Source organism: Oculina patagonica, chromosome 13 (assembly GCF_052425735.1).
Source record: "Oculina patagonica isolate OP01 chromosome 13, crgOcupat, whole genome shotgun sequence".
Lineage (NCBI taxonomy): Eukaryota > Metazoa > Cnidaria > Anthozoa > Scleractinia > Oculinidae > Oculina > Oculina patagonica.
In genome coordinates, this window is record NC_135770.1 from 32,486,309 (window position 1) to 32,503,007 (window position 16,699).

General features: G+C 36.9%; 2 protein-coding genes, 1 long non-coding RNA gene and 1 pseudogene across 3 annotated transcripts in view; 2 read left to right on the plus strand and 2 right to left on the minus strand.

The window, feature by feature from the left end:
• Positions 1-16,699, minus strand: part of LOC144635210 (uncharacterized) — a 142,854-nt gene that overhangs the window by 91,435 nt on the left and 34,720 nt on the right. The gene's annotated exons all lie outside the window — the stretch shown is intronic.
• LOC144635215 (uncharacterized) overlaps positions 1-16,699 on the minus strand; it is a 144,632-nt gene that overhangs the window by 26,102 nt on the left and 101,831 nt on the right. The window lies entirely within an intron of this gene.
• LOC144635748 (uncharacterized) lies at positions 740-5,007 on the plus strand. The gene is made up of 2 exons (XR_013567411.1): positions 740-1,228; positions 4,887-5,007. It is a non-coding gene; the product is annotated as an uncharacterized LOC144635748 (long non-coding RNA).
• LOC144635598 (uncharacterized) lies at positions 9,403-10,294 on the plus strand (annotated as a pseudogene).

The following is a 16,699-nucleotide window of genomic DNA, read 5'->3' on the forward strand; positions in this document are numbered from 1 at the left end:
GAGCTTTTATTTTTATTATTGCTCGGGCAAATTAATTTTTGACCGGTCGATAGCTTTACACCAAAAAGCTGAATAATGTAGCTAGCTCTGGGAGAAATTTCAAGTTCCTGCGGTTCTTCTGAGGTAAGAAATACAAGTTTACGTCAAAAGTGGCCGAGAACTGGGCCAAGGTGGCCGAGAACTGGGCCCACAAATGGAGCTTTTATTTTTATTATTGCTCGGGCAAATTAATTTTTGACCGGTCGATAGCTTTACACCAAAAAGCTGAATAATGTAGCTAGCTCTGCGAGAAATTTCAAGTTCCTGCGGTTCTTCTGAGGTAAGAAATACAAGTTTACGTCAAAAGTGGCCGAGAACTGGGCCCCATACTGTACTTTGCACCGTAAGCTTTTTTCTCTGTCCTTCCGCCGAAGCAAAAAAACACAACCTGATTACACATTAACCCAAAAGTCGACCAAGTGTGCCTGCAACGATTTCCTGTCAAAACTAAAATGAAAACCATTGCGGTGTGCGTCACCCGTAGCGGTTTTGTAGCAACCCCGAGCTATCCCCGTCTTTTTGGCCGCGCCAGGAGACTACGCTCTAGGACGACCAAAGGGTAAACCTTAAATCGGCCACGCCCGATTAAATAGACCGACTTATACACGTTTAAGAGCCTCGTAGGTATTATAAGCTTCTAGATATTTTATAGGCAAATCGAAAAATAACAATTAGCAAGTTTTGCCGGTCTGGATATCGATTGAAACCCACTGAAAACAAAACACAGGAGTTCCCGGGGGACGAGTTGCAAGCTCCCGGCAGACGGACAGCCGTGATTAACGGGATCTGTGAATTAAATGTTAATTAATCTCATACCTGAGACCTTTATACACAAAAGGCGCCTTCTACTTAGCCATGGAATCCCAGATTTTGTTCACAAAAGGAATCTTGTGCTTGTAATCCAAGAATTTCTCCCACCAGCGTACAGCACTTTTTGCAAATTGGGCGCGCTATTGTCACGTGTGTGTTTAATCATTAATTTTACAGACCACGTGATCCGTTCCGGGCCTTCTCGAACCACACCGCCATTTTAAATTTTGCCTTTAGTCGTTATATAAACGAGCTCAGAGTTGTACACGTATGTTCCATCATAGTTGGTTGAAATCTCAACTGAAATAGTTTCTTAATCGACGATTCACCTTCGGAAAGATGCATTTTCCAGCCGTATGGATTGATGACACCGTTAAAGGTAAGCTTGAATTGATTTAAGCACTTAAAAGATCTATCACATAAGCACATGTACACGAAGCAAAAGTTGTGTGTATCTTGAACCTCCGGGGGAAACTGCTTTGAGAAATCTGGAGTAAAATTACGGAGAAATACTTCACAAGGGAAAAGTCAGTTATTGGAGGAAGTTTCGAGAAACCAAGGGCTGGAGTAATCGGGATTCTATACTGTAAGTAGGCTTAACTGCAGAATACCCTGCCACTTGAACTAAATTCCACGTAGCCGGCTACGCGGTACGCAGAAAATAATTAATTATAGTTCAAGTATAAAAATAAAATAAATTCAAAATGGCGTCGCGTGTTATGTGCTGGCTACGCGGTACGCGGTACGCAGTGAGTGAAACATGAATTGACACATGAATATACCTCGTTCTTTAATCCATGAGCTGAAACAATTGCGCTTCACATGAATATACCTCGTTCTTGAATCCATGAGTCGAAACAAGAACGCTAAGCCAGCGAAAAAGATAACTTCCAGTCTTGTATTTATTTCTCACTGCGTACCGCGTACCGCGTACCGCGTAGCCAGCGAAAAAGATAACTTCCAGTCTTATATTTATTTCTCACTGCGTACCGCGTACCACGTAGCCAGCGAAATAGATAACTTCCAGTCTTGTATTTACTTCTCACTGCGTACCGCGTACCGCGTAGCCACCTCTTTTCAGTAAAGGGCTTGATATGGCGGGGTATTCTGCAGTTACTCCCTGTAGTACATTATTTACTGCACTGTAATTTCAACTGAACAGAACGTTCAGTAAGCTTTACAAGTTAAGTTCACGTACTTCAGCCTGCGAAATAATTTATAGACTAAATCCGATTTCTTTCGTATGCAAAAACAAAGTGAAGGCTCACTAAAATATTTCGTTGCTTGGATTTTATAAATTAATGCCTTGATTTCACTCAATTTATATGAAGATGCAATCAGTTTAGTTTTTTACATTGTACATATTACACGTATGTGAGTGACCTAACTATTAGGACCTATTTTATTGTAATAATGGTTTAATTTCGCCCCACTTTTCCAACCCCTTCCCCTATCAATGTGGTAGTTTGTTTTCATGAGCTCTTTGCTACAATCATACAATATTGGATTGCGAGATGGGAGATGGGGGTATTTAGAGCAGAGTACAGGGCTGCAATAGCAGTCAGTCACCAGACATTGGCTTACCAAATTTGCTCATGTCCAATGAAATGGCAATTGTAGTCGGACATAATGTACGGACAATTTTTTGATCACAAACACAATTTTTTTTTTTTTGGCGACCACGATGGTGTCTTAGTAGGAGATATGTCCTTTCAAGTGAAAAAAACTTATTTGCAGCCTTGAGAGTGTGGTGAGATTTAATAAAAACAAGTGTTAAATTTGCCATGCGATAATAACTGCCATTACATGTACATTTTAGTATATACTGTAACACACAGGTGAATAGTGCTTTACACACGTGCTGATTGGTTAACTCGGAGGTGATTAGCAAAGTACTATTCAACTCTAAGTAGTCAAGGAGAAACAAACTGCCTTCAAGCGTCGCTTTGTTTACCAAAAGTGATGTTTTGGTCCGCTTGTTATTCAACTTGTGTGGTACATGTACATACTAAAACAGTTATTCACCTCAGTGTCAGTGAACATGGTGGATTACTATTCACCTCCACTTCGGTGAATACCAGTTATTGTTAATTTTTAATATGTGTCAACAATTTTAAGCTAGGATTGTAGTTTCCGTACCAGACTGGTTTCAGAAAGGTTCCATTTACATGTACATGTAAGCACAAGCCTGGGTCCAGTCCCATGTACATGTATATGTACAGTGACTATACATGTACCCTAAGATAACCATGGATAATATTGTTCTGTCACACAGAACCTTTTTTCAGTCCCATTTCATTTATGGTCTTCATTATTGATCAGCGAGGAATGTAGTCCTAGCATTCTTTTGCCAAGTCTAGCCCAATCAACAGTTTGATTTCAAAATGGCAGCTCTGTACAATGTACATATTATAGATGAATGAAGAAAGTCAGTCACTTGCACATTTAAATCTGCTCGAACTGGTAGCTGCTCTGAATTAATAGCCTGCGTTGCAGACGAACTAAACCCTGGTATAGTCCGTCTGCGAAATTAAAGGCAGCCGAAAAGCTTGTTCCGATATCTCGCAGGTTTGCAAGGATCTGTGTATTCACTTCTGATTGGCTAGTTTCATATTACTTTCGAACGCGCTTTGTCACTGGACGAAATCAAACTTAAAACTGGTCATGCAAGACTTACTAAGCTAAAATGAAATTTATTTCGAAACACGGGATGAAAACAGTTCGACGTAATCGCCTAAATCAAGAGTCTGAGATGGACAGCTTTTTTTATAAACAGTATTAAAAGACAATTTTGTAATTATCAATTGGAGAAAGTGGAAAATTAAAGATTTGCCATGGCTGTTGGCAATTCAAACATGCATTGTGACCTCCAAAAAATTCCTGCAGCGAGCTTGTTTATTTCGAAGGTGATTAATTTCAAACCGCTTCTTTTACAGCTTTGACTGAAGTCTTCCTATGACTTCCTAGCAGTCAAGGTGTACTCCTTCGCTAGCAGTTTCCTTCGCTTGCTGTGTGCGCCTGGAGAGAGATTGTCTGTTACGCAAGGTACTCTGCTATCTTTGGAAATCTTCGCGCCAACATTCTGTTTGCACAGTATAAACAAAGAAAGTCTGTCAGCATGACCACAAAACAAAAGCTTGTTAGAAAGTAATGATAGTAATGTGAAACTAGCCAATCAGAAATGAATACACAGATCCTTGCAAACCTGCAGGATATCAGAACAAGCTTTTCGGCTGTGTTTCGCAGATGGACTATACCGAGGTTTTGTCACACATCCGGCTGCGACGCAGGCTATGAATTAAGTGAAAGCAGCATTTTTATTTTAATTCTTAGACAGAAGGCCCAAGGCCATTTGGACTATACTGAAAGCTTACATTCATTAAGTGGGTGAAAAACTGCATAGTCAAAGGTGCATTCTGTTGCATATTCAGGACCAAAACTCATTGTACACTTTATTATAACCTAGAGGCTAAAACTTGATGCATGACATTACCAAGAGTTCCATAGTTCCACTGTTTGTAAGACAAACCCGTACTATCATCATTACACATTACACATTTCACCCACAATTTCAGATCAAAGTTATGCAGTACAAAGCTACAGCATGGACTTTTTAATTTATTTCATTTTCAATATGATCAAATGTGACTGGTCAACATATGACTGGCAAGACGAAAGGTTGACTGGTCAACTCCCCAATCAGTCCGGACATTGTCGTTGACCAGCCATTATTTCGAACCCTGGGCTTTGGACATGTTAAATCCCAGCTAAGTCCTGGGGGTCAGGAGACCAGGGTTTCAATTGACTGACGCATTATCATCAGAGTTTACATGTTCCTCTAATGATGAACTTACATTATAAAGCTTAAGTGTATCCGAATAAGTGATCACATTTACACAAAAGGAATGGGATTTGTATTTTTTTTAAATGTAATCATGAAGATCATTTCTTAGGGTTTGATAATGTTGTTGTGAGTGCATAATTTTATTATGTAAATTAATTAATTTTTGAAGTCTATTTTTTTATTATCTTTGCAGAAAAATACCAACAGAACAAGCTGGCCAAAAGGAAAACCCTGCAGATACATGTACACTTGTTGAGCTAAAAATAAGTTAGAAATAACAATTAAACAAGTATTAAAAGAACCCTTAGCAGCCATGTGAAGCATGTCATGTTCATTTTAACACTGTGACATACAGTAAGTTGCAGTGCTATTGCAAAAAAGATTCCATTTCATTGTGCATTTAAATTTTCATTATTTCAATGGTATAGAAAATGATGGAGGCTGAGGTCCTTTACATATACATGTGCAGCTGTATACATATAGTATTACATGTACATGTATTCACAGCGGATTCAAGTTTCAAGAGTGTTTAACGGCCACAGTTGTCGTGTTCGTTGTCACCGTTGAATTGATTCCGTTGCGAGGCAAAATGACAGACGTTGCTAGATGAAAAGCATGTTGTTGTTTTCCCAGACAGAATGTTTGCATTCCCGCCTACCAACGTCTGTCATTTTGCCTCGCACCGCAAACAATTCAACCATGACAACGAACATGACAACTGTGGCCGTTAAACGCTCAACTTGAATCCGCTGTATGCACATGTAAGTTTTTTTTGAGAGTCTTCATAATTAAGTGTTTGAAATCTTTTACAAATTATTTCACACTCAGTGTTTGTAAAGTAAAGTGGACAACTTACAGTTGTTGCTCATTCATAAATTGTGGAATGCACTTTTTAAAGAGTTTGGGAACTTGAGAGTATGAAAGCAGAGTGAGTGTCAGCTAGAAATTTATTTTTGGCTGTTGGTCACTGCCATTGAAAGCCTCAGGCTTGACCTCTAGAGATATATGTTTGGTCATACATAGCCTGCGTGGCCGGCGTTCAAAGGGGAGGGAGAAGGGAAGTTTGAGCGCAAAGCGCAAGCGAGGGAGAGCACGAAGCACGAGCATTCAAATGTTCCTGCTTCGCGCTTGAACTTCCCCTCTCCTTCCCTGCACCTCTCCTGTACAGTGTTGTTTCTCAATAATTACAACAGATACCACCTTTATCCCCATTCTTTCCTTTGTTTTGGTTCAAAGTGAAGCCACACTTAATTGTTGTTTTCATGTACTCGACCCAAACACTTATTATTTTAAGCACCAAATTTAAAATGTATTTGTAATCCTGTTTGTAATTTGTTAAATTCCAACCTGCTTCTGTGGAATCTTGAAGAAGTTTTTAAAATATATTTTAATAGTGTTTTAAACAGCTTAAAAACACCATTTCAAAATATGTTTCAATACTGTTTTAAATAGATTACAAATACAGTTTAAACAGTCAAAAACGACATGAAAAATATACTTTAAACACTATTTTTAATCTGTTTTTCAAAAATAGTTAAAAAATTGTTTTTAAAAAGAGTTAAAAAACATTTTAAAAATAGTTTACAAATAGTGTGAGAATTTAAAATATATTTGTAATCCTGTTTGAATGAAATATATTTTAAATTCCAACCTGCCTCTTTGGAATCTAGAAAACGTTTCAAAATATGTTTAAAATACTGTTTCAAACAGCTCAAAAACACCATTTGAAAAATACGTTTCAATACTGTTTTAAATAGATTACAAATACAGTTTAAACAGTCAAAAACTACATAAAAAATATACTTTAAACACTATTTTTAATCTGTTTTTCAAAAATAGTTAAAAAATAGTTTTTAAAAACAGTTAAAAAACATATTACAAATAGTGTTGTGTTTGGTAAGGGTACGCAAGCTGATGTACCATTTGATGCTGATCTCGATACATATGCTCTTGATCTTTCGTCTGGAGTTAATAAGGGGTACGTTAAACGTCAATGTCTTACTAAAGATGCTCAGGGCAATGACTTTGATTTGGGCCAGTGTAATATATTTAATAGTGAGCCCTTTTATCCCGGTTTGTACAACGATACATCTTTACCAAATGTGGAATACGTGAGGTTGGAAGACAACAAAGTCAAAGCAGAACTCAACAACAAACTCGCTGATAAAGCCGATCTAAGTACCAACGACGAACAAACATTTAACAGCATAATAAATGTTCCAAATTTCGATCAAGGATACAGCAATATGTCAAACGTAATGAATAAGGAATAATTTGATTCCAGAGACGCACTTAAAACAGACAAATCGTACGCAGACAATACATATTTAAAAAAAATCACTGGTACAGCTATGGCTAAAAGCATTCAAAACAAAATCGATAAAACGCTAGCGGATAGTACATATTTAACGAAGCCAGTTGGAAGTGCCCTGGCTCAAAGCCTTCAGACCAAGATTGATATTAACGGTAGTAAATCTATGCAAGCTGATCTCAATATGGGTGGTTATAACATAACCAAGCTTAAACAACCGACAAATGATACAGACGGTGCAAATAAAAAATTTGTCGTCGATCTTGTTAATCAAGACAAAATAAAACAATCTGTCATAAGAAAAAATGTTTTTTCTTTCACACTAAACCGATCATTATGGAAAACAGAATTCAAAACAAGAAATCTTTCATTGATTGAAAAGCATTTCAAAATACATCATATCAATCTGCATCTTGTTAGTTTCGAAATAAATAGAGAAGTCAAACCTGGAACTAATGGATTGATATATTGGTATCGTGGAAGAGTAAGTATCGATTGTGGGGCTCTTAATCATGGTGAATATACTATTGTTTGTGAGCTGTTTCCACATTGGAATATTAACACTGAATTATTCATTCAGTCAACATCAATCAATGTAGGTAATAAAACAGACAAAAATTTTTCTGAATATAATAAATATTTGATTCATATACATAAAAACAGTGATCATGGAGTTCTCTATATTGACATTGATTTCGATAAAAAACATGATGTACCAACAGATTTCAACAATGAATGGGTTCCTTGTTATTTGATATTTTATGGAGTGATAGGTTATGTTGAAAATGTTGATAGTAGTGTTTATGACAGTTTCATGTATTTCCAAAATGATAATATTTACTTTGAAAAAATTGTCAATATGAACGACAAACAGATCATTAATGTTGAAGCAGGCACTACTGACAAATCTGTGGTTAATTTATTACAATTAAAAAATAAAATAAAATTATTACAGCCCAAGAGCTTTTATAATGAAATATTTGAGTATTATTTCGATTTATTAGATCCATCAAATTTCATCATGTCAAATAGCAACGGTGCTGTAGTGTCTGGATTAAATGGTAATCTTGTCTTTAATCCCACAAAATTGTTAGCAGATTTTGATCCAATAAAGGGTTTTATGGGTGATTTCATAATTAATTTAAATGAAAATGTAATTGGATCCGATGACTGGACTATATATATGGTATTTAAATATGACTATAAGCCCGGTGATAATAAAAGAATTAAAATAAACTTCAAATATGGGAGTAGTTTTCATTACCCATGGTTCAAAATAGAGTCTAATCAGTTATCACTCGATTATGATTTAGATGTATCTTATGAGGAAATTAGATCTGCTTATATAGGTAAATATTTGAATCTCTGGTATACTAAAATAGGGAGTCAATTTCGGATCGGTATTTGTAACAATGGTATTAGTCTCGATAAAATTTTCTCGGGGTATACGCTGAATGCATCTAGCCTCCAAATTTCTTCAGGCTACCATATACAAGCATTTGGTTTTAGTAAAAATACATACCCGATAAATGGTCCCATTTATCATAAAATCCAATTTTTAGATAAGACAAAAAATGTTTTCTTTGAATAAATTATCTAACTAAATTATATGAAAACGGTGAAATTGGTTAGCAATATTATTGATTCTATTGAGAGATTAATTCAAAACATAAGGAAGTTGTATGACACAATAAAGAACAAGCACAATGGTAAAATAACAAAATGATAAAACAAAAAAATCATATATAACTAATATATATGACTAAACATCGAAAATGCATATTTACATGGAACCATATATCAAGCGAACTTACTGAAGACCAAATTATAGAATTGAAAGCTTATTATCAAACATATCATCGAAAATGTTGGGCTTACAAGCAGGCTGTTAAACGTTTCAAAAAATGGAAATTACTGGGCAACTCTTTGTCTATTCTCTTTGCATCCGGCTCCCTTGCATCAAGTATTGCTACAGGAGGTATTAGTTTGGTTGCAATTAGTACAATAGCGCTTTTAATACAAGGCTGGATGCATCACCAAAATCTCGATTTAAAAATTCAAAATAGTACATATGCATATCAGAGCTACCAGCATTTACTCAACTCAATTAAAAACACGATGAGATGCGGTGATTACAATCCGTCTAGCATCATAATTTCAATGAAGAACATCGACGATTACGTGGCTGATACCGGTCCGATAATCGACAAGTACCTACGAAAATATGATAAGAAATTTATTGGATGATCCGATTTATTTCGCTAAAATTTAATGACAAAATCTCATTCCAATACAATCGATAATAGGCTAACGTTTTCTTACTTTTGCTAATTTCAATAAATTCACAAGGTAGATTCATCATCAAAAAAAGCTGTTTAGTTATGAATTTTGTAATATATTTAGACTACTGTTACATAACCGGAAGTTGTGTTAAGCTATTGCACCATATGTACCCAGGATGCTTAGCGAATAAAGTGTTGTGTTGTTCAGCCATATTGAAGCTGTGTTGTTTACTTGTTTGGAAGCTATCTTTATTGATATGCTACATTTTGGCGACGAGGATCTTACACTCTACATGCACTAAGACGCATGAGAAACCCTACGAAGCCTTGATTTTCTCTGTGTGAGGAAAAAGTGTGTTTTTGACAGTAGTCGGCTGGCTAAAGTTTTCGAGTCGTTCAACATGTGCAACCTATCGGAATGGCGGCAAATGTACTATTCGGTCGTGTTGGCGAATTTGTTCAAGAGAGAGAGACTTTTCGCTCATATGTTGAAAGAATGGAGATGTTTTTCCTAGCGAATAACATCCGAGAAGAAACAGGCGAGGGAAACGAGGATGCCAATCTCGCCGTAAGAGAAAGGAAACGTGCTATTTTTCTGACTGAGATTGGACTTGAAGCATATTCTACCCTGAGCAATCTGTTGGTGCCAGCAAAACCAAGAGACACTCCTTTTGCTGATATTGTTAAGGCACTTGAGAAGCATTACAATCCAGCGCCATTAGAGATTGCGGAGAGTTTTCATTTCGGCACACGCCACCAGAAACCAGGTGAGCCCATCAGTGACTTTATTGTGGCATTGAAGAAGCTATCAATTCATTGCAACTATGGAGAGTTTTTAAATCGAGCTCTGAGAGACCGTTTTGTGTGCGGATTGAACAATCCCAAAATCCAGAATAAGCTGTTGAATACCGAAGATCTTACCTTCGAGAAAGCTTGCCAGATAGCAACGTCAATGGAGATGGCAGAGAAGAATACCCAAGAATTCCGCCCTGTCAGTGCAAGTGTTGACAGCGAAGGCATTGTGAATAAACTGGAAACTGTGAACAAACTGGAGACTGTAAACACTACTGAACCTTCATGTTATCGATGTGGTGGTAAGCATGCTGGACCAAAGTGTAAGTTTAAGTCAGCAACATGCTATAAATGTAGGAAAATCGGTCACATTGCATCGGTGTGCCAAAGTAAAAATGTAGATCAGTCTAGTAAGGGTAAAGGTAATGTTCATACTCTGTTAGAACCACGCAGAGTGTGGTGACGATGATGAGTTGGGTATATATTCCTTGTACGCAGTTGGTACAGATAATCCTACCAACAAAGGTTATACTGTAGAAACAACCATTAATGGTTCACCATGTGCAATGGAGGTAGATACTGCTGCCGATTACTCAATAATGAGTAAGAGTATGTATACTCAGAAATTCAGTAATTACCCACTTTATCCATCAAAAGTTGAATTGAAAACCTATACGGGTGAAACCCTTGCAGTGTGTGGGGAGATGCAATGTGATGTCGTGTACAAGGGCCAAAAGTATACACTGCCCATGGTTGTAGCTAACTATGAGAATAAGCCTACTTTACTGGGTCGAAATTGGCTCAAACATGTGAAGCTTGAGTGGGGTGAAATATTCAGTGTAACAAGTCGTGAATCAACTAGTGCCAAAAGGCAAATTGATGATCTTTTAGCTAAACATAGTGAGTTATTTGAAGAGAGCTATGAGGGTATGAAAGGGTTGGAAGCACACATCACTATGAAAGATGGTGCAAAGCCCATATTTATCAAACCACGAAGGGTCCCCTATGCACTGAAAGAAGAAGTAGAAAAGGAGTTGGATAAACTTGAGAAGCATGGGGTGATAGTAAAAACTGAAAGATCAAACTGGGCAAGCCCAATAGTAGTTGTACCAAAAGCTGACAAGTCAGTGAGAATTTGTGGGGACTACAAAGTAACCATCAACTCAGCTGTAGAAGATGAACAATATCCCCTCCCTACCCAACAAGACTTGTACGCTGCCCTCTCAGGATCCAAAGTTTTCAGCAAACTTGATTTATCGCATGCATATGCGCAGTTAAGTGTTGATAACGAAAGCCTTGAGTACCTAACTATAAGCACTCACAAAGGACTCTATTCCTACACCAAATTACCCTATGGGGTTAAATCAGCGCCTAAGATTTTCCAAGCTAAAATGGATATGATTTTGCAAGGGGTAGAAAAATGTGTTTGTAAGCAGGATGACATTCTTATTGGTGGTGTCAGTTGGCAAGAAAATATCAAAATCTTAGCTGAGGTCCTGGAAAGGCTGCACAAATATAACATTCATTTGAAATTGCCAAAGTGCGAATTCCTGAAGACAGAAGTTGTCTACTTAGGCCTGAAAATAGATGCTAAAGGCCTACATCCAGTTGAAGAGAAGGTGGATGCTGTAAAGAAAGCACCAGTACCACAGAATGTAAGCGAGCTAAGATCCTTTTTGGGTATGGTCCAATACTACCACCCATTTCTACCTGATTTAGCAACTACACTAGCACCATTACATGAGCTCCTAAAAAAAGGTGTCCAGTGGGTATGGACAAAAGAGTGTCAGCAAGCATACGAAGCTTGTAAACAAAGTCTCACCAGCGATGCACTTTTGGTGCATTATGATGGGAACCGTGAACTAAGACTTGCATGTGATGCGTCCAGTTATGGACTCGGAGCTGTCATCAGCCATGTGATGGACGACGGCCAGGAAAGGCCAATTGCCTATGCGTCTCGGACACTGAGTTCAAGTGAAAAGAACTATGCACAAATTGAGCGCGAAGCGTTGTCAATTGTTTTTGGTGTAAAAAAATTTCATCAGTTCTTATACGGGCGTAAATTTACTTTGATTACTGATCACAAACCATTGTTGGCAATTCTCAGTCCAAAATCTGCTATCCCAACACTAGCGGCAGCACGGATGCAGAGGTGGGCCCTAGTACTCTCAGCATAAGACTATGAGATTGAGTACAAAAGATCTGAAGACCACGCTAATTGTGATGCACTTTCAAGGTTACCACATGGGAATTCCACTGTAGGAAGTGAGAGTGCAATTTATAGTGTGAGTGCAATTGATGATGATTTTCCAGTAACGGCAGAGGATATAGGAAAGGCAACACTTGTGGACCCTGTACTGAGTAAAGTACATCAATTTGTGATGTCAGGTTGGCCAGAGAGTTGTCCTGATGAGACCCTGAAACCATATCATAACCGAAGGAATGAGTTGTCCTGTGAACAGGATTGTGTTCTTTGGGGTTCTAGGGTCGTTATTCCACCGATCTTTAGAACCAAGATGTTGGGGCAGCTACACTGGGAGCACCCTGGTATATGTAGTATGAAAGCAATTGCTCGTACGTGTATGTGGTCGCCAAAAATGGATCAGGAAATTGAGGAAGAAGTGAGAGTTTGCACAGTATGCCAAAATGTTAGAAATGCCCCACCTAGTGCACCCCTGATCCCATGGAAGTGGCCAACCAGACCATTCCAGAGGATTCATATTGACTTCTGTCAAAAGGGTAATGATTACTTTCTTGTTGTAATTGATAGCCACTATAAGTGGATTGAGGTGCAACATATGACCTCTACAACTACTGAACGGACTGTCAATGAACTCCGTCTCATTTTTGCCACTCATGGCCTACCCGAAGAAGTGGTATCTGACAACGGACCACAATTTACATCCACTGAATTTTCTGAGTTCATGCGCAAAAATGGTATCAAGCACACCTTAGTTCCACCCTATCACCCTCAATCCAATGGGGCAGCAGAGAGGTCCGTGAGAGTCGTTAAGGATGCATTGGTCAAACAAGTGCTTGAGGGTAAAAAGGGAATGTCTATGAAACATAGACTTGCAAATTTTCTATTCAGGTACCGCACTACCCCTCATAGTACAACCGGGGTTACCCCTGCTGAGTTAATGGTGAAGCGTCGCCTAAGAACAAGGTTAAGTTTAATTAAGCCTAATCTAGCACAGGTCGTTGAAGATAAACAGGAGAAACAGAAAATGTACAAGGATCTGAAATGTAAGCGGGATAGACCATTCACAAGAAATGACAGGGTGCGCGTACGAAACACAAGGGCTAATTCTAAGACGGATAAGTGGATTCCTGGCACTGTAATTAAAGTTTGTGGACCTAGAACGTATGTAGTTAGGACAGGACACAAAACCAGATATGTCCACACTGATCATATGATAAAGGCACATGATAATGTACCAGATGATGTGAGTGAACCAGAGGTCATGGTGCCTGAGTCAAGTGATCAGATTGCTACTGATGATAGTGTTAGTATTTCCGAGCCAGGTGTAACTTCCTCTGAAACTGAGGATCCTATTGCATCTTCAACAGTTGAAAGTAGCACGCCACTAGTTTTGCGAAGATCTCAGAGGGTTAGAAAACCAGTTATTAAACTTGACTTGTAGCAGTAGATTATGCCTTAAGTAGAAGTACATTGCTAGTTCTTTTTAGGGGGAAGCAGTGTAATATATTTAGACTACTGTTACATAACCGGAAGTTGTGTTAAGCTATTGCACCATATGTACCCAGGATGCTTAGCGAATAAAGTGTTGTGTTGTTCAGCCATATTGAAGCTGTGTTGTTTACTTGTTTGGAAGCTATCTTTATTGATATGCTACAAATTTGGTTGATATAAGTCTTTTTCTACCTTTGTTTACAATAGGAATAGCGGATTCGATAATATCAAACACTTTATAGATTCGTTTCCTCTGATCATGAGTCAATACTATCCTATTTTCAAAGCATAAACTATTTAATATTTTCTCAATATGGTACTTCCGATGATATACTGATTTTCGATGTATTCTATACATATTCTCATAAAAATCAATGTACTCATTAACATAATCGTAGCCATGAGCTAAACCGCAATTAATACAAACATTACCGTTTTGATTTGACATATCATGCTTACTACAGCATGGGTCAGCATCCTTGTTACCTTCTATCAATAGTTGATCGCAGAAAGGGCATATAGGTTCTTTTAAAATTTTTAATTCATCGTGGATTTCAGAATTACAAACCATTATATATATATAACACACATAACTTCACGGCACAGCTGTGTTTGGCAGTAAATTTTAGAATAAACTTTTTGAGTAAATTTTACTCAAAAAGTTTATATATAAAAAACTTTTTACTTGTTGAAATATGATTGGTCAATAGAAATCACACCAGATTAAAATACCTGCTGACGCGTAAGCCGAAAGATCACTTGATGACTCTGCTTGGCAGAGTAAGGCATCTTCACAAAAATATTTCACAAAATGAATAATGTTTTTACAAAATATTTCACAATTGTGTAGCAAAATGTGAAGTTTTTGATTGGCTAAAAAATCATATGAAGAAGCATTTGAAATATTAATCATTTCAAAACCGTTGGGGTTCCAGCCCTGATTTGCATATGTCAACTTAAGCCAAAACCAAAAAACGAACCAACTTTCTGATTCCAGCATCTATCCATAGACTGAATAAATATGTATTTATATCACAAACATTGCTTCTGAGAAGACACATGTTGACCCTTACGAGGTCTTCCACGTCGTCGTTTCAGTTGTGTATGTTCAATCTGGTCTTCAGCTATACACTCTAAACATATATGATTTTTGTCTTCATTTGATATTTCAGATCTGCTGTTATGGTCTGAAGATAGCATTTTAATAATACTAATATTAGCGTCAAGGATGCTCTGAATACACCACATTTTATTAATGAAGGCTATATCATTCGAGCTTTGATCAGCTTCTGGTGGGTGTTTGATATTTAATGTTATATCACTCATTCTATATATATTAATAAAGAAAATAATTATCTGTTTATATCTATCACTTAAACGCACTATACATAAATATAAAGAATATATTTATATACCATAAAAGCTGTGTAAGCAAACCAAATTATTAATATTATACAAGCTTCAAATTAAGAAAGCTGTTATTGGTTATATCACCGTCTATATGAATGATATCACCATCAACTGATTCAATATCATTAAAAACCTCAAAAACGAATTTATCGGCTTGATATAGCCTAAAACCATGCCCATTGCTAACGTTAAATACCATTCCTGAATCAGTCATTTTTGGTTTCAAAATTTTCCTCTTGGCAATATAAAGAATATCACCAGACTCATTAGCACCCCAACCTGGATACAAGCTATGGATAAGCCATATATCATCCAGCATCTCGATTGTTTCCGTTTCAACCAGTTGTTTGTTCATCTATATAATTATACTATATAACAATTCTTTAAGTCACTTTTTATAGTACGTTTATTTTGATATTTCCAGTTTTAAACGCACTATAAAAAACACTTAAGGAAATAATATATAGTATATATAATGGGACGAAATAAAAAATACGATAATGAAGAAGACAGACAAAACGCTATTAAGGAAAGCAAGACCAGATATATGCTAAACAAATCATGGATATGTGATGCATGTCAACATGACTACACGCTCGCTGGAAAGCACTCTCACATGAGGACCAAGAAGCATATTAAAAATACTGTTATCAAGGCTATTGAAGACCAATACAACATAATACCAGCTGAAAACATATAAAGCAATATTATATAATTATATATTGTATAGCACAGTATATATGAATTGCTGTTATCTGTTGCCTTAGGTGACCAAAAATATATTTATTTCTGGTTATCTTTTAAACGCACCAAAAAAATCTCAAAAATAATTTTTACTATAAAGGACTTAAAGAAATGGTAATTCTATATAGTACACAAAAATGGAAAAAAATATCTCATATATTAATATGAATGAATTAGATCTAGAAAAATTATCTAAAACTGAACTCATAAAACTAGTATTATCACTAAAAGCAAACCAACCAAGAGTTTACAAACCTAGGCCACCAATCCCAACTCCTCGTAAGAGTGTAAAACAGAGGGTGCAGGATTATGAGGAAAATATCATTCAGCCACCTCCTGTGCAAAGGACTATAAAACCAGCCCCACTACCATTACCAAGGACAAAGATAGAGGAAGTTGCTAAAGCTATGAAAGGCTACACAAAGTCTTTTGAAATTGGTATAAAAAATAATAAAGACCCGTTATTACAGCTTCAAAACACAAGAAAAGCTGTAGAAAATCACATAATAAAAGAGCTATCAGCAATGAAAGGACTCAAATTTGCTGAAACTCTTAAGGTGACATTTTCAAAGATGACTGGCGATAGTGCAATATATAAAACAGCTTATTTTAATTGCAAACCACAAACAATCATCAATAATCTAGAGATCGCAGAATCACTACAAGCATCTAAACAACAGATATTAAATTTCGTAGCTCAATGGATATCAGAAGGCTCAGGATGGGTATTACAATCTGTTGATGGTCATTATATTAATATAGTAAAATATGAA